Below are 25,191 nucleotides of genomic sequence, written 5' to 3' on the forward strand. Positions count from 1 at the left end.
GGACACTTCAATATGTATGGACTCGGGCACTGTACAGACGTGCTTCAGATCCCCATACATGTGTGAGATTTCTCTACCCTAATTGAGAACACTAACACATCAGGGAAATGGGCAAGGTCTGGAGGAGTGGGAAGAGAGTGGACTTACAGTTGTGGTTGACCTCCATGCAGGCGCAATATTTGTGGCTTTTGAGAGCTAAGTACATGTTGTAGCAATATTTGATGTGCTGAGCTCTAGTTGTGACAATTCAAAAATGCTAGAAGACAGTGGTTTTGGAAACCCCAATACACTCCAGTTTGAACACTATTTACACTATAGATGGAAGGCATAAAACAGTATCCCTCTAGTATAGTGAAGAAGGATGCCTGACCGGACACATTGCTATGTAAGCATAACTGCATTAGAAGTTTGAATGCCATTTTTCAACTTTTGCCACTTTCGCGCACGACACTACATATATTTGTTATTGTAACCTTGCTTGCTTTGCTTCACTAGAGAATGATCTGCTTTACACAATCCCTAGACTTACACTGTAGCTACTGTCTGTACAGCTTGTGCTCACAGCGTCAAGGACAAATAACAATATATGCTGTTGATTCAATGTGATCGGCCCACGCACTAGACATAATATGCATCCAGGTGCAGAAAGTTGGAATTCGAGTGTCTTTAATATTACACTGCATGCAGTTGCAGGCACTTGAAGAAAAAACGTTTCTTCTACAAGAGAGATGGCTGATCCTTTGATGTGATACACCTAAGCTGAACTTTGAGGTATGTGGTTCCCTTTGAAACTTAGAGACCTTCTATTATTATAAAACTTAGCTAAGAGCGAGGGGAGGGTGGTACACAAGGAGCTATAAGACCTGTTTCCACTATCAGTATAATATGATTTCTCCCTTTGTGTTTTATGGAATTGTAACAATGCTGATTGCCTGCTGATGTTATCTGAATCTTAGAGCATGTTGTTGAAATAAATATTTTAAACGTTATTGTGTCTCTTATTAGTATACTAAGTCGCTTGTTCTGGTTTGTCTAATCATTGGTGGCTTTGCTGACGACAGAGAACAAATGAGACACTGATGCTAGTTAGATAGGGGTTCTGGGTACTGAGGTGTTTTTCTGGTACACCAAACGTCACCAAGGTCCTGGTTTCCTACGCACAGTTCTGTGCACACACAGATTCCCTGCAACATGGGGCACCTAACGTTTGGTCTTATATACGAGGCTCTTTAGTAGTTGGTGCTTCTCTTAGTCCACAACAACCTCAATCCTTTTTCCGGAAGACGGTTGTGACGGTTCAACCTCCTTATATGGATTAAATATAGGTTCATTCAAGCTTGAAAATGTAATTAAGTTCGCTTTATTGAATTACTACCCTGCTACATTTCATATAGATTGTTTTCTTCTCTGTGTCCTTATGGGTGATATTGACATTGCCCGGCATAGTTGCAGTCCACTCCGACGCCATCTGACGCCGTTTGGAGTGCCTGCCGAGGGCATGGCCGTTATCTTAGTGTTGAGTGCGGATTCGGCGTACCCTTTTGAGCTTTTCTACTCTTGGGTCACGTTTCCTGCGGTAAATGCAGTTGACGATACTTTCCATACGTACACTCACACCGCTATGCCAGTGGATAATGTTCTGTTTAGGACACTAGAGATTCCAATTTCTGCATGGCAGCATTGTATTTTATTTAACAGCGCCCTTCCCCATGCGGTGACTCCAACTCGTCCAACTCGGTTGGGTCCCTTGTTGATTCCTGGGGCCACTTGGCCAGTTTTGGCCAGTTTCATTCATTCTTGATATCTGATTGTCCCTATAGCTGATTTACAGCAACTTTATACCTCTGTGGTTGAAGTGCACAGGGCTCTGGTTCAGTATATCACACGCAATCTCCAGATGGGGGCACCTGGGGTTGCGGCGCATCCAGTTTGACCTGCTGGGGTGAAAATGCCTCCCGTCATGGTTAATTCAGTTATGGGCAAGCGCCCCAGGATAAGGACGCTTTGCCTATTGGCTTGCTGAGAAATTTGACCAACTGGAGGCAGTATTTCCGAATACAACTCCTGTGGAGAAACAAAGGATTCTTACAATTAGTTTGCAGAAACACTCTCTGATTGTGATACATGGGCTAAAATATATGCGGCAGTGTATTCAAAGTGCTTCGGCACACCGTCTATGACTGTCCAGCCCTCCGTGATCAAGAGTGTTCAGGATCAACACGGACCGGAGGCGGCTGTCGAGTTGGGTATGAAGCTTTTTGGAGTGTTTGACATGGTTTCTGATCTAATCTTTGCCAATGTCAAGGGGGATGCAGTTAACTTTCAGGTGTCTAATGCTTTGTGACTTGTCCCAGATGCCAAAAAACCCCAAAGGTTACCGAAAATAATTGCAGAGGCTTATAAAACCGTTGGCCACAATAATTTGGGTGTCAAGCCTTTTGCTAAGTCAGCAGCACATCCGCAAAGTCAGACGGCTAAGTCCACTTAAGACGACCATCCTAACTTTCCAAAGCAAAAGTGGAAGGGTAAAAAACAGGGTAAGCAGCAACAGCAACATGGGTCACATCCTTCCTCACCGGTTGAGGTGACTGTTGAACGCACATATGATTTGCACGACCGCACACAAATTAGGTCTCCTGATAGGTTTCAGGTTCCTGATCAACATTCTCTTCGTTCTTCACAGGAAACACCAGGCTCACCGGCCAGTAGAAGAGAGCATTGCAGAGGTCAGGGCATCCCGCAGGGACGGGAGAAGCTCCGCTCGTCTGAGATCAAAGGCAAGCAGGACAACTTTCCGTGTCCCAGACCTCCTTTCAGAAAAAGAAGGTTGCTGCATTAACAGCACGGTATGCCACAGATAGTGAGAACACAGCTTTTGAACCTGACATGGGCACTCACACTGCTGGACAGCTTAGCGGAGGTTACAATAGTGCGGCAAGCACTGCTTCCATATCTGAAGGCGACAGCAACTAACACTTTTGTTACAGTGGAAACAGCTGACACTAGGGTGGCTCCCCCTGACAGACTATATGACATAGTTCTTTTAATTGAAGGTGACATACAACGTGAAATAAAAGGGATTGTTTGGGAAAATCTGACTTCTACTTATGATATTTTGGTAGCAGAAACAGACTGGCCCCCGCCTTTCGTTTTGGTCACTCCAAGAGGGGAGGAGGTTATCCTCCCTAGTTTCGCACACACTGTGCCCAAGGAGCAGGCACAGAACTTTGCAGAAGAGTATGCTCAGGTGCTTGCACTGGCGTTGTACCATACTTAGGTGGTGTGGGATAAAATGTCACCCCATCATGAGCCATTGCGGTCTATGCCACAGCCACAATCCCAATATCCCATGAGACGGGAAGCAAAAGCTCCCGTGGCCGAAATCCTTGAACAATTAGAGTATCAAGGTGTGATTAAAACATATGTATATCCGATGAATAATCCTCTTTTGACTGTGACCAAGCCTGATGGGTCGTACTGCCTAGTTTGGGATTATCAGCATTTAAACTCTCATTGTCGTACATGCGCAGTACAGAATACCCACAGTTCAGCTCTAGTCAATATTCTCGTGAGAAAACGGTTTAAAACCACACTTGACATTTCCAATGGCTTTTTTAGTCATAACCTGCCCGCTTTTAGTAGTCAGTGGACAGCCTTTACTTCTGGCGGTGAACAAAAACAGTTCAAAAGATTAGCCATGGGCTACAAGAATAGTCCAGGCTTATTTGCTGTCCGTGTCGTCTCTTTATTGGACGGCATAGAACCGGATCCATACTCGTATGTCAATGACATTTATCTCACAGACGACAAATTATGGCCACATCTATGTCGCATTGACCGCATCATTGACATGTTTGCGGACTTCGGTTACAAATTTAACTTTGCTAAATCACACATTGCAGAGTGCACAGTGTTGTTTCTGGGCTATGAGCTAAAAAACAAAAGGTCGGGGTTTGGCGCCTCACTTCTTGGCGAAGTGAGCACAATTGCGTGCTCCGACAACTCTGAAAAAGATATGGCCTTTGCTGGGATTTTAAAATTTTGGGCGTATTTACATTCCAGATTATGCCCAGCGTATCAAGCCGCTTTATGCCTTGATACAACCTACTTTTATCAAATCATGCTGGCTTCCTGAACATTCAGCTATCCAGCAATCTTTGCAGTCTGATCTTCTTGCATCTAAATACTTACTGACACGTGATAAACACGCAAACCTGGTAATAAGAATTGTGCCAGGTGCTGGGGGTTTCACATACTTGACGTTTAATGAGGGGGACACTGCCCCCATTGCTTTTAAGTCACACTTGTACACTTCGGCTGAAATGCAATTTTCTACTGTCAAAAAAGTTTCAACACCATTTCAGATGGCAATTCTGAAAGAGCGAGCGCTGTAACAGGGAAAATGCATGTTGGTTTTTACACTGTATGCTGCCCTTAAGGCAGTAACAAAAGCCAATGTACCTAATTCAAAAGCTTTACATCTGCGTTGGATACAATGGGCCACTTCACTGACTTGTCCGGATGTCATGTTTATCTTTGACCCCTCATTGCAGACTCAGGAGTTCTTACAGTATGAGTTTGTTCATCCTGCTCCTTTGTCATTGCGCCCATTTGAGGAATACCATTGTATCATTTAAACCGACAGTTCAGTGCATCCAGCGAAGGATTCTAAGCACGCTTATTCAGCAGCCTGCGCAATAGTGGTGGGTACCACTGTGAATGGAGAATTTAAGTCCAATGTCGTGCATACGCAGTCAGAACTCAGAACGATTATCGTTATTCAAAAGGTGGCAAAAGGTGGCAAAATCAAAGACAAAATGCTTTGGGTTCAAGTGGCAGAACTAAAAGAACATCTGCCTCTTGTGAATGTAATTCATACTCTCGGTCATCAGCACGTAAGCATACATGCTGTTGGCAACACTCTTGCTGATGATGCAGCAAAGACAGCAGTGGCAACTTATGTAGTAGCAGCAGTTACCCATTCCAAAAGTAAGAGTGATGATGACATCTTGGCAGCCATAGCTGCTACAGAGAAGGGAAGTGATTACCTTAGTGGTTTCCCTTCTAAATACTCTTATCATTTAAGTCCTGATAAAGTTCCCTATGTGAGAATTAACAACGTTGGTGAGAGATTGATTCCCAACGTGGACCACAGACAAGCCTTGATAACAGCCGCTCATGAAGGCATGACTTCTGCGCCTGCCGGCGTTTCAGCGACTGTCACTATCTTGCACCAACGTTACTGGTTATGCGGACTGTATAAACAGACGTATGATTATGTCCTTACATGTGACATATGCCAGCACATTAAGCCTTCGACTGCTACGCATCCACCTCAAACGCAGTTGAACATATCTAATAAACCACTTGGGTGTGTTTATTTAGATCACTGCAGTTCTTTCTCCTCAGATACTGCATATAAATGTATCTTAGTTGAAGTGCATACACGCACTCAATATCTTTTTTTTTAACTTTATTTATTCTTTTTCAAAAAATGCATAACACAAGAATGTACCAAATTGTGGATACAATGTTCATAAACACAGAGATCTACATCAGGCAACAATAACATTTGTCTTGAACAAGACAGCAGAAACAAAAACAATTGAAAACAGTAAAAAAGATACCAAAAATTAAATCAATACCGAATATAAAACATAAAAAACTTAATTAAAAAAAAGGACTTTCAGTCAGTCACTTTATTTGGTTAAATAAAACCATAAAAGTACAGAACATTCAAATATAGACGCCTACAAAACAAACATTTAGCCAGAATAATTCAGTTGCTTTCTAATTCTCACAGCCGCCACCAAAAACTAGCTACATAAAAGATTTCACAAGGCTCATTTAGGAGTTGGAGATACATTAGGAACCACAACGGCTTGCAATCTCTACGCCGGTTACCTTAAAACAGAACATTTGATTTGTTCGTATAGGACCATAGGTATGTTCCACAAAGTCCTAAACAAAAATGACACTTGTCATTTAGTTACGTAAGCCTAATAAGATTCTTTTTTCTGATCAGTTTTTAAGATAACTCTGAGGCTTGGCTAGAGAAGCCACTTCAAGTGAATCAAATTATATATCCACCTTTTCTCAAGAAAAAGTAAGCCTTGCTCATGCCAAATCAGTGTGGGGTTCAAGGTATTGTTTCACTCATGCACTATTGTATCATTTGGCAATACATTTTTTGCCTTTTTGCTAATTGCACACAAGCTTGTTTTCTTTGTACACGGTTCTTTCCTGTTTTTGATAGTAGACTTGTAACATTGTATTGATTAATGAAATGTATGAATTGTTGATTTTTCAAATGAATGAATTGTAAATACGTTGTATTATATTCACATAGGGGTTTTTCCTGCAATATTAAAATGTTCTGATGATGGTCCTATAGATTCATGCTGCAAAGACTGAAACGTCGACCTGTACATCATCTCCAAAAGAATTTTTGTAACTTTGAGTAACATTTTTACATTTGTGTTTCTAGTTACTCTTTCATTTAAAGGAGCTGTTGATTGTTATGAACTATTTTCGTTGTTAAATAATCAGACATCTGTTCATGACTTTTTGCAACTGCTTTATTTCCTGAATATATATCCCTGTATACTCAAGTTTTTAAAAAATATAAAATTTTGAAATACACATTCATCCATCCAATACAATCAGGTTTTTCCGTGTGCTTCTTATTATTTTTCTTGGCATTAACTGTTGTTGTCCTGTGGACACAGATAAGTTTGATCTTATGACTTACTTTTTGATTTGAATTTATAACCAACTAAGTAATACTTCAAACTAAATCCCTTGTAGACCCCTCTACACGATATTTGAGATACATTAGGGCTGGTTTAACGTGAGTAAATTACTTTCTCTTTGAAATAGGAAATAGGAACTTCTTTCTAATTTCGTTATAGTGTTCACAAAACATAGTGAAATGCATTGCATCTTGAGCTGAAAAATTGTCACAGATACAAGGCCCTAGCTCATTTTCTTTACACCTCCCTTGTGAAATACATAGAAAGAAGTGTATAAGATTAAACCGAAACCTAGTTAAAAGCAAACGATGGAATGGCCTATTTACAATTTCCAGATATGGTTCCATCCTATGCACCGTCTTTAAAAGATAGTGTGTTCTAACAGTCGGTTTTCTTAACTCCAACTCGTCTCGCTCACTTGGCCAAACATTCAAGAGCTGTGTCTAACCTGCAACAGATCCACACTCAAGATCTTATCCGGGTGGTCAAAAAGATCCTGGCAGCCCACAATTTCTAATGAATTCTTGATATAATACAGCCAAGTGATTTTGTTTGCACCATCCAGATCCATACAGTCCCTTATGATTCTATGGTTAAGGTCAAGTTGTGGATTAAGCCACGTTTTTAACCAGCAAATTACTGGGGCTAACTTTAGTTTATCCGTTAAGTAGCTCATCCCTAATTCTTGATGTACAGCAAAGGTTGGGGTGGATTGGGGGACCGCCAATAGTTTGCGGAGAAACTTGTTCTCCACTCTCTGTAACCCCTCCAACGTTCTGATAAGACGGGTTTTATCAGATTCCTATGATTGTCCTTGTGTTGGCATGAGTTAACCATGTGTCCGGAGAGGGTACCACCTTGTCTCAATGATCTAGAGACACTGGACCTAGGACGGAGGACCACATGAGAATATTGATCATACATGATATTGATGGGAATCCAACACGGGTATTCATCTTGCTAACACAGGGTCAACCATCTTCTGGATGACGCCTTGAGCTAGTACTCTTACTAATCTGAGACCATAGCTCCTTTCCTGATACATGATTCAGAAGTTAGACCCATAGGTTTTCGAGGTTGATCGGATTCTGTACACGTGGGATACAACCTATGCTAGGTCTTTAAATATCCCTTAGGCCCTCCCCAATGATGTGTTTATATATAATTCTGTACCTTCACAATAAAAAGTTCTAAAATTCCCCTTTTTTTTCCTGCGTAAGGTCATTACGTGGCATTTAGCGGTGTTAACCCTAGGGTCCAGAGAATTCATACAAAGCCCAAAGGCATCTCTCTAAAAGCTTCTGTAAGCCGACCGATGTGCGTGCTAATAAAACGGCATCGTCGGCGTACAGAAGTACTGGGCAACGATTGTGACCTATTAGTGTAACGTCCAGATTAGCCAAATCTAAAATTTTACCTAGGTTATTGACATAAAGGGTAAAAAGTAGTGGGGCTAAGATACAGCCTTGCCTTACTCCTCGGCCTGACTTAAAGTGCCTGGTGCAATTAACCTCTTGATTGATCCTTATCCTAGCAGTAAGATCCTGGTGCAAATCCGCTAGGAAGGAGACCAGACTAGATTCTATCCCCATCTCAATTAAAATTTGCCACAATTTTGACCTATTGACCAGGTCAAAAGCTGATGATAAATCAATAAATGCCAACTGTAATAACCCTTCTTTATCTGAGGTGTATTTCCCTGCCAATAAGAATAGATTAAGGCGCTGATCTTATGTCCCCTTACCGCTTCTAAAACCATACCGGATGTTATCCACAACATAGTTTTTGTCTAACCATTCTTTTAATTTACCCAGAATCACTCTCCCTAAAACTTTAACTGTCAAATCAATTAGGGAGATGGGTCTATAACATTTAGGGTCCCCTCTCTGACCTTTTTTAAAAATGGGGACAATAATAGACGAAGACCACGAGGAGGGAAAACCTTGTCTAACAAAAGCATTGAAAACCTTTGTCAAAATTGTCGCCCAGAATGAGGGATACAGCCTATGCAGGTCTGCCGGGACTCCATCAGGGCCTGGAGCCTTATTACTCAAAATATTTTTAATGGCCAATTCTACCTTCTCCTCACAGAATGTCAGGACGGTGGCAGCTCCTCTAGAAGCATGTACAGTCTCCTGTTCCACGCATTCAGGTGTCTCATAGATGGCCTCAAAATGGGCAAGCCATTGTCCCTCTGTAATATTACATTCAATTGGAGTGTTGTCTACACTCAAGAAGAATGGCTTATTCACAATTCCCCAGAATATCCCACTGTCTTTAAGGACATCCACCGAGTTTAGAGCTTCCCAGGCTTCTTTTTTAATCTCAGTTTTCCTGGTATAAAGTGCTGACTTATAAAGCTTTCTCAAGGCTCCTATTTTGTTTCTGTCATGGGGGGACCTTTTTAAAGCAGTCATCAGGTTACGTTGAACGCTGGAATATTTACTATCCAACCACCTCTCTCCCGTGAATTTGCGTGGTCTGACAGAACAGGTCAGGTCCGTAGCTACCTGAGCGCAAATACCCTCAAAAGCCCCCACAACTGATGAACCCTCATTCGCCCCAGGCATATTTCCATCTTGTCTTTGACTTTTTTGGCTAGTTCCTGAAAGAAATGGTCAGGTAACACTATTTTCCATTTTACCCGCCTGCCTTGGTCTATAAGTTTCAAACTACGTTCCTCTCTCTCTGTGTGCCTGTGTTCCTTTTTAAACCACAGCTTCTATCTAGTTCAAGAATAACTGGATTATGGTCACTGTGGTAAGACCATCTGGTGTTATAGGAAACCACTTTCGATAAAAGGGATAGAGACATGAACATAAAATCAATAACAGTATTAATCCCTCTGGCAGTAAAAGTAGGAGTCCTTTCTGATAAAACAATGTCACTAGGTTCATGGAGGTCCAATTCTGCCAGAAACTCTTCCAGACACTACCCAGAATGTGTATGCTCAAAGTGTAACGGAGCGTACCTTGCTAAACCAATGGGATCATTACCCCTCTGGCGGTTCTGATTGCAAAGATGAATATCAAAATCTCCTATAATAATGATTGAATGATAAGTGGTTTGACTCTCACAATAATGTTCTAAAAACACTCTCAAATTAGGCAAATGTTCGGTTTCCCTGCAACAATCTGCTGAGTTATAAAAATTAACCACAAGCAGTTTGAATGAATTATGGGCCACATATTCAATTGTGTTCTCATGAGAGTAAGGGAGAACAGCAATAAAAGACCACCCTTGGCTCTACCTGAAGAGGAATGCTGGGCAGGCCTGCAATAAGATTTAAACCCGTCAACCCAGAAGTCGCCCTCTGTGTCCCAGGTTTCTTGGAAACCCAGTATGTCATAGGTTTTAATCAGCTCTAGCCATCTGGGATCCTCCTTTTTAGCTCGTAAACCTGCTATATTCCAGCTTACAATGTTACAATTCAAAGTATTCAGCCCAGCAGCCTCAAACACGCCTAATTCCTCTACATTCCCTTCTGCTCTTACTGAATCTGGGGGGGCAATGCCCATAGTTGGTAATTGGTCACAAACTTCACCACTCTGTGTTCTCTGCAACTCATTTGCTTGTAGAGATCCAGTAATAGATCCCTGGATGGGAATAAAGGTACTAGCCCACTTCTGACCAGACATAATGGAACTATCTTTCTGCACTTCCTGAGCCATCTCCCCGGGAGGTTCTCTCCACCCTTCCTCTTTATGAACATACATTCCACCACCACATGGGTGAGAAAACACATGGTCGGTCCGGGCTCCTAATAAACAGCCCCTCTGATCGGGATAATGACCATGGATAACCCAATCCAGCTCATCTAATGTGCTGAACCTGTTACGAGCTGGGAGGGGGGCTGGTATTAAAGTATTGAAGGTGTTGAAGGTGTTAAGCCAGAAATTTAAACCTGCCTTCTGAGTTGGAGACGACCATCTTTCCCACACTCTAGCTCTACTCACTTGTTGCGGGTGGGTTAGTTGGTAGGGATAAAAGAAAGCTAGAGGTAATGACTGAACACCTGTACCCTCTCTCCCAGTGTACCAATTACAAATGTGATCCACCACCATCCTATCCCTGAAATTGATTACAATGCAGTCGCCCTCAAAACATTTCCTGCCTTGACCCACCCAGCTTGCTCTACGGGCGAATAGTATTTCACTATACACCTTTGGAGGTAAAGGCTTATTCCTATTTAACCATTGGGTACTTTTGTTTTTTAACTCAGCGTATGTCTCAACTACTCCCTGTTCCAGCCTCGGTACTTTGACCAAGACAACCACGTATGGGGTTGATGTCGGGGGTAAGTTGATGCATGGTAAAGAAGGGGGCACTGCACAGGGGGTAGCAAGGGACGAACGATCATCTAGGCCCCTAACATTGTTTGCGGAATTAGGTACACACACTCCTTCTTGGGCCGGGGCTTGGTATCCAAAGGCATATTCAGTGAACCCCCTATTTTGTGTGTTCTCAGTATCCATAGTAGTGCCACCCAAAATGGACTCGATACCAACAGTAGAAAGCAAAGTCGGATCCAAACTCGCACTTGGCTGCTGAATAAAAGTCCTGGGATTACAGGAAGTACTTTCACTTTAGTAAAGGGGCACCTCTTGTGGCCCCAGAGGTTTGTACCTTGTTCGATGTCCTTGTAAGAAGAGTGAATCAAGATGGGACAGTTTATCCTCGATGAGCTGTAATCTCTCTGTGATGGGAGTCAGTGAGGAAATAATTAATGCACCCAATTTATTCCAAAAGTGCTCATCGCCTTCAGGTACTTTGGCTCCTTCTGGATTTATCAAAGGTAAGTATGGGCGAATTTTGAGAATCAGCGGTTCGCGAATTCGCGCGAAATCGGAAAAAAATCTGCGAATTTGCTGATTTCCCCACGAAATCGCTGATTTTTTTGCGATTTTGCACCATACTTAACTGGAGTACTTTCTACTGGCTAATTAGTAAGTGCTACCTTGTTGGGTAAATGTATAGTGCTTTTCCTGCACTACAGCTGCGTAGGGCCAGAAGAGTTGCCTCCAGTGACCATGTGTGTGTAACTTTGCCATCGCAGCGAAGGGCGCAGGGGTCCCTCGAGTGAGCTGTCCATCATAGTGTGTTAAGGGTGGGAAGACGGTGCACACCGCTAGTGTGTGTGTGGGGGGGCAAACGGGGGGCTTTTATGCAAGTTCAAATGCCTCTTGTGTATATAAAAGGACAGGCACCGATCAGAGCAGCAGATGGGGAGAAAGAAGCTTGTGGTCACAGGAACTGCACAGGGATAGAGCTCGTGAAAGTCAAGGATGCAAAGACCTCCATCAAGCATCATAGCTAATTTTCGACTGTAGATATGGGGAGAACACACACCTGCCCAGCCTTGACCAAACGCACATTTTTTTGGGGCTTATTAAGGAGTTACTGAATTTGACCTTCAACTCAGGCACCTGCTTTATCTATATCTGTAAGTGCTTCCTGCAGGAGCCTCATTGTCTACTTGTAACTATTCTCTGACCCTGCTTCGAGGGTCAGAGCAGGGTCAGAGAATAGTTGCAAGTAGGCAAAGAGGCGCCGCTCAGGAAGCACTTACAGGGTTACAGCAGGTGCCCAAGTTGAAGTTATTTCTTTGTAACCATTTTGTAAATGATTACAAAGAAATTAGCTTCAACTTGGGCACCTGCTGTAACCCTGTAAGTGCTTCATGAGCAAAATTCGTCCCGCTCGCGGATTCGCGGGTTTTGCCGCGATTTCGCGCGAATCGCGAAATCTCAGAAAATCTGCAAATTCCGCGAGCGGAATGAATTTTCCGCCCATACTTAATCAAAGGTAGACTTGCGGAAGTGTGTAAAGACCTACTCTTAGGGGAGGCCACCATGGTCGGAGTCTGGGCGGAAACAATCGGATTTGGTTTGTGGGTTTTTCGCGTTCCTCTTTCTTTGTGTCCCCCTGACCCGTTTTCTCTTTGTTGCAAGTTCAGAGGCACGAATCGTGGTCTTTGGAATAGCACCACCTACTGGTGATACTCCCAAACAAGTGGAATATTAGGGGACTGTTTTTTCCAGGGCTCCCGAAATAGCATTGGCTGAGTTCACATCGGTGGGGGCAATCCCGGGTGTGCTTCTATTATAATGCAGGGACTGGTCGGTGATTCTACCCAGTACCAAAGTTTTAGGATTCCTATCCACTAGACTCTCCGGAGACGTTTGGATTGTACTATCTCCAAAGAAAGCCTCCTCTCAGTCATTGCGATCTCGTGAGCCAATACGGAGGTTGCCCTTATTAGGAACTGGTCCAGGGTACCTGCAAACAAGCCACACATTGGTTGGTTCTTCCCCTTTCCCCCTCCACCAAGAGCCATCTTTATAGCCTCGCTACCACTGTGATGAGTCAGAAAGGTTTATTTTGAGCGAGCGCTAAACTAGAACAGAGTAACGAATTACGACTAAGGACAAAAGCTGATTTTTTTGCGTGTAGAGGTTAGAGGGGGGGCCCGGCCCATTCTTTTCCGTTCTCGAACAGGCTCAAACGGGCCCGCCCTAGGCCCCGGCATCGCCCGGCACGCACCTGCGCGTGTACCGCGAATCGGGAGCGACGAGGTTCCTTTATTCCCCCAGGCACAGGTGAGGGCGATTAGCTGGTGCTGCCTCTGGCCTCGTGGGACTTTGAGCCCTTCGCTATTCCGGCAGGACTCCCGTCTGCCTCCAAACATCAAACACCAATGCGCTGCGGCTCCTGCGAAGCAGGAGTGGCGAGGTTCCTTTATTCCCCCAGGCACAGGTGAGGGCGATTAGCTGGTGCTGCCTATGGCCTTGTGGGACTTTGAGTCCTTCGCTCTTCCGTCAGGACTCCCGTCTGCCTCCAAACATCAAACACCAATGCACTGTGGTTATTTCAAAGCATAGACCAATGCTCTAAAGGGGCCTAGATCTTAGAGGCCAGCTGGCATTGTCTTCTTCCCCTTAACAGATACAGAGAGGACTCCAAATTGTACCAAGCTAGCATCCTAGCTCAACAGATAAAGAAAGTAGGAGCCTCCAGACTTACAGCCTGATTCATCATTCTCCTGTTTTGCGAGCCCCTAATAGCGATTCATAACGAATCGCTATTAAGGACTTGCAAAACGGGATTCATGTAGGAATTGCAATAATTATTGCGATTCCTACATGTTCCTTATTTGCGATTAGCTAATTGCTAATCGCTAATAAGGAATAACTCCCCATGCATTCCTATGGGCCTACAGGCCCATAGGAATGCATGGGGAGTTATTCCTTATTTGCGATTAGCAATTAGCTAATCGCAAATAAGGATGCGATTTCAAGGGTGCAGAGGTGTCCAAAGGACACCCTGTAGCGCCCCTGAAATGTAATCTACATTGATGTTGCGCACACACATGTCCAAAGGACATGTGTGTGTGTAACATGCAACTTAGAAAAATGCATTTAAATGCATTTTTCTAAGTTTTTGCTATTTACCGAGAGGTCTGACCTCTCGGTAAATAGCGGCCCAAAATTGCCATTTCGCAATTTTAAAATGCTTCATGAATTGCATTTAAGGAATCTCAAATAGAGATTCCTTAAATTCAATTCTTCGCAAATGTGAGAATTCTTAAATAGCGAAATTTGCATTTGGGATGATGAATCCCAAATGCAAAAATTGCACTCGCAAAAGGCAAGATTCTGAGAATCTTGCCCTTTGCGAGTGCAATTAGGCTTGATGAATCAGGCGGTTAGCAACTGTGAAGTTATACAAAGCTGTATTATTGCCATAGCTATAAACAGAAATGCTCTAGTATATCTTGATCTCTCGGAAGCTCCAGGATATTCGCACCCCAATACAACTAGACCCGGAGAGATCTCTACCAGAATATTAAGCACCTCGTTAATAAAGACCTCAATATCTCCAAGAAAGTCACTCAAATTTAGACATGAATAGAACAAATGAATTGCGTCTGCAGCTTGTAGTCCTCACCTAGAACAGGGGTCACCCTTTCTCCCCCCCATTTAGCGATCTTAGCCGGGGTATTGTACAAATCAAACATAGCCATGTAGCTTTGCGTACACAAGCTGCCTGATACTAAGACATAGCTAGCAAGCTCTAAAGCAGGTCCTAAATCCATTCCTGAGATACCAAGTTTCCCCGACCACTTATTATTCTGTTAATTCTAATGGGGTGACTCAGTGACCCTCAGAACCTTGGTTCTAAACTTCAAACAAAAACAATGGTTCTGTCGAAACTTAAGACAATTTCTTTGTTGTACTTAACTATACTAGATACTTTTGTGCATTTCACATCATTATTCATGGAAATACTCTAGGCGAAATTCGTAAGAAGGAAACAAGAACACACACCACAGTTCTGATTTTAGCAAGCGTTTTCTTATTGTTTGTTGTCTTGCATGAGTTCATCAAAGATAAAAAGTAGGCTGTCCAAAACAATGGTGACTGGAATCACAGTTAGGGTGAAGTGCTAAGGTGAGTGATAGTGATAAGTGATTATGGGCCCGATGTAGGTGGCCCAATACCGATCGGTAACGGACGAAAATACCAATTTTCGGCCCTTACCGATCGGTATCCAGCCATCGAGATGTAGGAAGCAGAAAACCGTCCGAATCGGTATTTATACCGATTTGGTATAGTTACCGAATCGGAAATAATCCGATTCGGAAATACACCGAATCTGACCATGTACCGAATCGGTAACATACCGAATCGGTAAATATACCGAATCGGACCATGTACCGAATCGGTAACATACCAAATCGGTAAATATACCGAATTGGACCATGTACCGAATCGGTAGAGATACCGAATCGGTAAATATTCTGAATCGGACTATCTACCGATTCGGTAGAGTTACCGATTCGGTAAATTACCGATTCGGACAGGCCAAAACTCTGATCGAGATGTAGGGAAGCACAGAAATACCGATTTTGCCTCAAAATCAGTATTTCAAATTCGGTATTTACCATGGATTCCAATCAGGTGGTAACCAACTGCAACCTATAAAAATAGACCCAAAATGCAATGCAACTTGCAGGATGGCGGCATTTTATGTCATTGCAAGGCGGCTACGGCTACAGCAGGAGGGAGAGAGGGAATGGCAAAGAGAGGAACAGGTCTACAGACAGAGGATCACCCTGTTCATGCTCACAGAGGCAGAGATCCTACAGAAGTACAGGCTGGACTCAGACACCATTCTGGAGCTCATCAGGGACCTCAAACCACTGTTGGACCACCCCACCCCAAGGGCACACGCCATCCCACCGCACGTGCAGGTGCTATGCAGCCTACACCTGCTTGCGTCTGGCAGCTATCAAAGTGGAGTTGCTGCGGTAGGAGGGGTGAGCCAGAGCAGCCTGTCAATGTTTTTCAACAAATTCCTTGATGCCATGATACAGAGGATGGACCAATACATATCTTTCCCTGCAACCCATGCGGAACTGGTACAAACAAAAGCAGACTTTTACCAGATGGCACGCTTCCCCCAAATCATCGGCTGCATAGATGGCACGCACATTTCGATTTGCCCCCCTGCTGACACTGAATACATATATCGCAATAGGAAGTCTACGCACACCATCAATGTGCAGGTGATCTGCAATGCTAAGTGCACCATCACAGACATGGTAGCAAAACTCCCAGGGAGTACCCACGACTCCTACATTTTTCAAAACAACGGCATCTATGCACGGCTGACGGCTGGGGAATTTGGTGAAGGATACCTCCTAGGTGAGACACATCATCAGACCCCCATAACACAAAGTAGCAAAGTAAAGTACATGTATGCATGTGAGAAATGTTACCCCTTTTCCTTCTAGGCGACAGTGCATATGCCCTCCGCTCAGTCATACTCACCCCCTACCTCAACCCCTCTACACCCTGCCAAAGGAGGTATAACCGGGCCCACAAAAGCACAAGGAATGTAGTAGAACGGACCTTTGGCATCTGGAAAAGCAGGTTCAGATGCTTGCACAAGAGTGGAGGTGCAAGGCAGTATACCCCATCACCTGCTGCAAGATCATAGCTGTCTGTGCAATGTTGCACAACCTTGCGGTGAAGAAGGGCACTGAGGTGGAGTTGTCAGACTACGAGGACCATGACGACGACGTTGCTGTGCCACAAACACAACCTGCTGGGGTGTCTATGCCAAGTGATGGCAGATACAGACGTGAGGAGATAACAGAAAACTATTTCTGAGTGAGTACAGATGCACAGACAGGTCAATGGATGTTGGAAATTGTTTTTTTAATAATGTTGGCACAACGTTACTGCACTGATGTGCAACAAATTAAATAAGTAAACAATATGTGGGGAATGTAAATTGTCCGGGTTGCCTCACCCGCCCTGGCAGTCTTACTTCTTGCTGCACTTAGCTGACCCACTTGGATGTGGCTCACCCCCTTCTCTGTGTCCGGCTGCCTCAGCGGTGCGCCTGGTGCTCCGGCGCGGCTCAGATACAGCGCTGGCCGGGCTGCTGCGGCTGCTCCTGTCCCCAGCCTCGCCCACGTCCAGGGCAGGATTCACCACCGTGTTAGATATAATTAGTGCCTCCATGGCAGTGGTGATGTGGGACATGCCCCTGGTCACCTCTGCCGTGTTCTGGGTGAGGCAGTCCTCCATGTTAGCCCCACGGCGGCATAGCTGGGCGGTTGCTGCAGCAAGGCGGTTGATTGCCCGGTTCTGCACGCGGGCATCCCTGTGCCTACAGTGCTCGTGCTCCTCCATCTTACTGCACAGCTGGGTTATGGCAGTAGTCATGCACCCCAGTCCAATCGCTATTTCCTTGTTGCTATCAACAAAACTCTTGAATCCCTGTGTCATCTCCCCATCTGCAGGTTGTGCACCCGCAATTGGCGCTGGCAAGCCAGGATTGACTTTGCCTGCATCCTTTGGATCCGGACCATACTCCCCTCCAGCCCTTGGAATACGCTGCCCTCCTGTGCTGGAAGAGCACTGCTGGATGTGCGTGGCCTGCGCCGATTGCTGCTGCCCTGCTGTGTGGGCTGGTGTGCCACAGGTGTTGCAGGGTTGGTTGCTGGAGCCTGACCAGCTGCTCCCTCCATGATGTTTAATGGAGCAACGATGTTCCTCCTGGCAGGAGATGTGGCAGGTGCTGGGTGGGTCTGTGGGGGTGAGTTCTCCGGTGAGAACTGCAATGGGGGCATAAGTGACAGTAGGGGGGAGTGGGGAAATGAAAGGGTATGTCCAGTGTCATCCTCATTGCCCACGGCACTGCTGTTCTCCTCCTCCTCCTCCTGTGATGGTACACTGCTGCTTGGCCCTGCCACCGCACTGTCTGATGGTGCTGGTGCTGGAGCTTGTGTAGCTGCTGCTCCACCGCCTGATGGTGCCCCTAGGTATAAAGAAGCATTTGTGAACTGAGTGCTAATGTCTTACAGTCACTACAATAAAAGCATTGCACATATCATTTTCAATACTCTGAATCAGTTTTTAAGTTCATTTCATTTTGATTGTGCACTGGCATTTTGCACTACATTAGCTGACTACATTTACCATAAAGCATTGCTCATGTCTGTTGCTAGCAGTATTGGGCTGGGGTTTGGCTGTGCATTGGGGCTAAAGGGGAGGTGTCTGGTAGGGTGTGTCATGCTGCGCATGTTTCTTACCTTTAGCTGTAGCTCTGGATGAGCTGTCCAGGTCCCCAACTCCCACCACACTCTCGCTCTCAATGGTCGTGGACACAAGTTCCTCAAGGTCAGTGAGGGGTGGCGCCGGGTTCCTGCCTCCTCCTGTCAGTCCTGCCTGCATGTGCAGCTCGGCCAGTTTCCTCTTGGTGAGGCTGCGAATGTCATAAAACCTCTTCTTGAGGTCGTCCAGGCTCCTGGGGGTGACACCAACTGCGTTCACCCTCTCCCCGACTGCACTCCACAGCTTCCTCTTGGTGCTCTCTGGGACAGTGAGGGACAGCCTCCCAAACAGCTGCCTGTGGACCCTCACCACCTCCTCCACCAAAACTTGCAGTCCATTGCTGCTGAACTTGGCCTTCCGCTTGCGCTCAGCCTTCTGGCTCTCCTAGCTGCTTGCCATTCTACACAGATCTGGATAGTGCTACCACTGCTGCTCACTCTGAATGCTCAGTTCAGGCTGCCTCTCCAGAAAGTTCTAATGAGTTGCACCTGCCTGGGTAGCCACTCCCTGCTAGGGTGGCGGAGGGTGGTTCCACCTCATTGGCTGTTGGCATTAGTTTCACTTTTACTTGCTCGCCGATTCCGTAGTTACCGATTCGGTATTTACTGATTCGGTAATTACCGATCCGGCTAATACCGAATCGGTAAATACCGAATCGGTATTTACAATGCATTCCTATGGCCTTTTTGGCACATGGGGGTGTATTGCAATTACCGATTCGGTATTTGCCGATTCGGTATTCGCCGATTCGGTAATTACCGATTCGGTACATAACAAATCGGTAAGTATCGAAACACGATACCGATTGCTACCGATTCTGTATTTTACCGCTTTTTTTTATCTACATATCATTTTCCGATTTCAAAATACGGATTCCGTAAAAATCGGTATTTTAAAATCAGTAAATGGGTTTTACCTACATCGGGCCCTATGTGACTATGCAGTGACACAATAACATATAAACACATAAATTAATATCAGTCCATCATTTGACATCAATGGTCTCAAACGACACGTTATTCTTTTTATCTGTTGAGACTTGGTATGGACGGATTGATAGTATATCGTCGACGTTTCGACCCTAGTAGGTGGTGCAGACTTATTAGCAAATGCATCGGGTTTTCATCAGGACAAAAAGGTAGGACAACCTGATAATTTTGAAGGTATGAAGGTTTCTTCAGAAGCCTATGCAGGTGGGGTGTCGGCCGACACCCTCTCAGGGACTTTTCAATTGCGGGTATCTTGGCAATATATGCAGATTTCTTCAACAGCCGGTGGAGAAATGGGGGCAAAAAGTGCTGCGATGGCAATCATTTGAGAGAAGAACAGCAAGTTTCTGTATCGGTCTCCATTCGGCAAAAGATTGCAGGGGAGCCGCGGACGCCGTCCTGTTTTGACCGGCTATTATTCTGAGCTTTCGAGTCATCGGGAAGATCTGATAAAAGACATTGGTAAATAGCTCCTATTCTGGCCCTCGTTTTAACGAGTTCATTTAAAACAATCTTATAATAATGAGTGGAGATGTTATTGTAGTGTCTGTCTAAGAAGCTCCTGACCTGAAGATATTTAACAAAATCACTGGAGTGCAAATGAAACCTTTCCCTTAGAGAAGAAAAAGAAGCCAGCTGCGCATCGGAGCCCAAGTCGCCAATAGTTTTTAAACCCATACTCTCCCATTTAAAAGTGACACTATCTGGAAAGATAGATGGAAGCACACTTGCAGTGTTAAAGGGAGTATAGTAATTGATCTTCAAGATACAGAGCTTATGACGGATTTTCTGCCAGACTGAGAACATGGCCCAGCTAACCTTAAACCTTATCTTTTTAAAAACAGCTTGGCTTAGGCACCTGTGTTAGAACACCCTTGGTGGCATCGCCCAGGGCTATCTCATATATAGGTAGCCAGGTTCATAAAGGAACATCAGCTCTAGCCCCCAACAATGGCGAACCAAAGTGTTGTAGCATAGCAGACCAGTAATAATATAAAAGATTAGGGACCGCCCACACCCCACGTGCAATGGGAAGACAAGTCCACTTCGCCGCCCTTCGTGCCCGTCGATAGCTCCAGAGAAATCAAAGTCAAATCGTCTCAGCCCTAGCCAACGTTTTATAAAGAATCACCAGCGGGATTGTCCTAAAAAAGGCTAAAAACTTTGGAAGGATTAACATCTTCAAAACGTTGCAGCAACCAAATAATGACAGGTGCAGGTGATCAAGCCTCTCCAACTTAGTGTTAAGAGAGTCGATAGCCGGGAGAAGATTTAGATCCGGAATGTCAGTAACTACAGAAGAAATTTGTACCCCAAGATACGTTGCTTCCATTACGACAGACACGTCAGAGAGGGGCATGCTTTCCGACTGAATGACCTGGTTTTTTGTAATGTTTAGCTTATATCCGGAAAGAGCACCAAATTGTGCAGCCAGCGTCTCTGAAGCAGAAAAGGCAGATCCAACATCATTAGTTATAACCACGATGTCATCTGCATAAACCAATGCCTTACACTCTACCCCCTGAACCCTGACTGGATGAATATCTTCGCTTGCCTCTGTTCTACTAGGAAACAACTCAATGTACAGTGCAAAGAGCAGGGTCGAGCAGGGGCATCCTTGTCTGGTTCCCCTGCTGATGTTAAAGCACCCTGACTCCTGCCCTGAAATGCAGATTGTGCAAATGGAGAAATGTAAAGTGACTGGAGGGTCTGAATAAACTCAGGGCTGAACCCCTTCCAATGGAGCATAGACCACAGGAACCCCCAGGAGACCCTGTTGAACGCCTTTTCGGCATCCAACAGGATCACACCTAGGGGGGACCCCGTTACCTGAGCCAAATCCAAAAGTGCAATAACTAATCGGACATGGTCCGCTGTGTCCCTACCCGGGATAAACCCATGCTGACGGAGTGAAACCAGAGGGACAATAACCTGAGCAAGTCTGATAGACAGAATCCTAGAATATATTTTACTGTCAGTATTAATAAGCGATATTGGCAGATAAGAAGAAGGGTTTAACTCCGGTTTGCCTTTCTTTTTTAATAATACCACCGTAGTTTGCCACCAAGAATCAGGTATAACACCACCTTGTGCAGCCCTAAATATTGACAACATATCCTGACAAACCAATGAAGAGAACAGCTTCTAAAATTCTAAAGGAATAGAATTGGGGCCAGCAGCCTTCCCATTAGCCAGAGTTTTAATTGCCACTTCAGCCTCCTCCCAAGTAATTGGGGCGGAAAGTAATTAATTCTGCTCTGGCATGACCACCAGAGTATCTAAGGTCTGAAGATAGTCATCCGCAAAGTTCTCGCTTTAAGAAACAGCAGATTCCTCAGAATACAGCAAGGCATAGAAATTCTTAAAAACATCCATTACACCCACTTGAGTATCCTGAATACAGCCCCGCTGGTCCAGGATGTGAAGTATGCGATTTGCAACAGTTTTCTGTTGTAGTCTTTTAGCAAGGACCCTGCCGGAATTTTCACCAAATTCATACATCAATGTGCGATACGGCACATATTTAACAGCTAGATCCTGACCAAAAGACTCCAGAATTTTAGATTTTAATACAGCGACCGCCTTCTGGCTCTGATCAGTGCCCCGACTGAGGTGAATATTGGTTACTAACTCCAATTCTGCGACCCGTAACTCCTCAAAACGTCTTTTGATCTGTGCCTGCATCGTCTTCCAGTGATAGGCTGAAAAACTTTTGTCTCCCCCGTAATGCAGCTTTAAACGTATCCCAGACAATACAGTCTGAAGCAGTTCCCCTATTATTATTCATGAACTCAGTAATCCAACGTTCCATATGATCCCCATATGACAGATCCATTAGAAGCTTTCTCTCAAATGTCCAGGATCTAGGGTGTTTAATAGGATGCTCCCAAGGACATTCCAACACTAATGCAATGTGGTCTGACAGAGTCCTTGGCAAGATAGCTTTGGTGACTGCCCCTACATACTGATCAGTAACAAAAACATAATCTAAGCAAACCATTTTATTGTGATGGGCCGAGTAATATGTATACCCGTCTTTATCCTGATTATGACAGTGCCAGGCATCAGTCAAACTGTGCTCTAATAGTAACCCCTTCGCTGCGGCGGCTGTTCTGCCACGGCTCAAAGGGGGAGGCGGGGCCGCGCGGCGCTCCCGTGCTCGTGACGGAACCAATTTGTTATGACCCGCGGGTGAGATGTGCTTGTGACGGAACGGTTCCATCACGGCCCCGCCCGCTCTTTAGAACATCAGCGCAGGCACGGGATTCGCGCCACGCAGGCGCGGCGAGCGGGCCGTGACGAAACCGTTCCGTCACCAGCACAGCCCACCCGAGGCTCGTGACGGAACAGTTCCGTCAGGTGCATGGGAGGGGTTAAAGTCTGAAGGGCCTTAAAAACCAGAGGTTTCCTGCCAGAATAGTTACAATCAATTACTAAATTAAATTGAATTGCCAGATTAATATTGAAGTCCCCACAAAAAAGCATTGGGTGTGGGCATGTTGATAATTCAATATTTAAATGTCTAAAGACTTCCGGATCATCTAGGATAGGGCCATAAATTTAACAGACTGATAAAGACCTGCTGTTTATAAAAATTTTAGTGATCACCCACCTACCTGCCTTACCCTCTTTGACTTTCTTATAGCGACCTACTCCTTTCTTCAACAGAATAGCCACACCCCGGATCATGGAAGTCTGGCGGGAGCAGGCAATAAGGCCATAGCCAGGCAATTTTAGTGATTCACGCCTCCCCCATGGTATGTGGGTCTCTTGCAGACACAGTATATCAACCTGCATTGTTTGAATAATCTTAGAGAGGAGCCCACACTTTTTCCCGTCGTTCAGCCCACAAATATTCCTGGAGCTAAGTCGCAATCTGTTCTACCCCATTATTAAAAAGTTTAAGTCCTGCTTTCAACTGATATAGTTTACATAGGAAACAGCGGTTCCAGTGGAGTGATATAATTACTTGTTATAGTCAGAGTAAAGCATGATAGCCAATGTAATATCAGGGTTACTCATGATGTTAGAGAGAGAAAAGGCAGCTGACAGCGAAGGATTTTTGACAATGCAATTGTATTTCCAAAAATAAATCAACATACGTACATTTTACAAGATTGTTCCAGTGCAAAGGTGTCCCCGTGTGTCATAAAGAACCAAAAAACAAAGCAACAATAGAGTGATTATGTGTGACAGTATTTAAAAGGTTTCTGAGCAATAATTCTAGGAGCAAAGCGACCGTTCTGGATTTTAAACAGGAGAGATAAACAGACACTCTATACAGTCATAAGTTCTGTCTACAAAGTTTGTTTCCTTTTATCGTCGACGGTGTTTCGACCATGCTGTGGATAGAGGGTCTCATCAGGACCATAGGTAGGCAGACATCTAAGGAATAAGATAAAAATGGGGTAAGGGCTGGACCAATGGGGTACCCGGGCAATTGAGGTTGACAGCTAAAAAGGGGATTTGTACCTGGATTCAACAGTGCTTGGTCACATGTGGTGTGAAGTGCCAACCCTGTGCGTGAAAAGAGTAAAACGGTTTACTCACAGTGAACCCAGCTTGGTTCTTGGCTGTGAATGGAGGCCAGGGGAGAGAGAGAGAAAAGGCATGGGAATGAGAACAGATACAGGACATTACATAATGGTTATATCGGTGGTCACTGCATTAAGCAACTTACCACTGGTATTTGTGATTAGGCACTGAATGGATGCTGGTCTTGGGCGCGGTCTGGGTGGGGCGCAGTGATGTTTAACGAAGGATCTGGAATTGGTATAGCCCTCTGAAGGGCGAAAGTTACTGAGGATAATACCTGTGCGAGGGGAATAGTATGTTAGAGCCAAAACTCACTGCATGGATTGTGAGGGGTAGAGTCTATAGGTATGCAACTTACCTTGTGTACCAGCTTAATGGCCTAGAACAGTTCGAATCAATCTGTCTGCTCTGGTTTAAGATAACGCATTGCACAGCATCCTCGAGTGAGTACCGTATAACTGGTAGGGCGGGCGCAGTGAAAATAGATGAATAATGCGAGATCGATTGGGCAGCCGGGCCAGGATGGGAGTGCGGAGGATATAGATCCGCTGTGATACAGGGGAGGGGTGATGGTCACTCGGAAGCGGGTGGTGAATAGAAGGAAAAGGGCAGTATATCTATATAACAGTTATGAGTTACGATCTTATAACAAGTCAGAGTTAATATACATAGTTACTGGCAAGAATTAAATGAGCCGATACATCTGATATTTACAAAGTACAGTGTACATCGCAAAGAGTGTTTTCATAGCATTGTGCTGGCAGCAGCTGGAAAGTGCTCCGTGGCTTCCATTACATATCGTATAGCTTCGGGAAGTTGTTAACGTGAAATTGCAGTATAACAGTTAGAGAATTAAAACAATACAGAGAAAATGCACATAATTGCTCGCAAGAATAACATGAGCCGTTGTATCTGATATGAACATAGTGCAGTAAGCAGCGTAAGGAGAAATTTTGTGGTACCGTTAAGGCAGCAGCTGGAAAGTGCTAAGAGGTTAGGTTTACTTGTAGCATGGCTTCGCATTAGCTGGTAATGATGTGAGACTAAGGATGCGTATAAGATGGAAGGGAGAGGTGAGCCCTATTTGGCAATGGTTGAACTTGTGTGACTGCCGGGGCCAATTAGAAGGACTTGTAAATGACACCACGTGACAAGGAATGGAGTTATTACCTGAGCAATTAATGTAGGTGCAATGTGCATACCAGCGAAAAATGTAGTATTGGACTTCTGGATGTAGCTCTAATTGTCTATAAGGTAGTGCTACGAGGTTTAGATAAAATTAACAAT

This window comes from Lissotriton vulgaris, chromosome 4_1 (genome assembly GCF_964263255.1).
Source record: "Lissotriton vulgaris chromosome 4_1, aLisVul1.2, whole genome shotgun sequence".
Lineage (NCBI taxonomy): Eukaryota > Metazoa > Chordata > Amphibia > Caudata > Salamandridae > Lissotriton > Lissotriton vulgaris.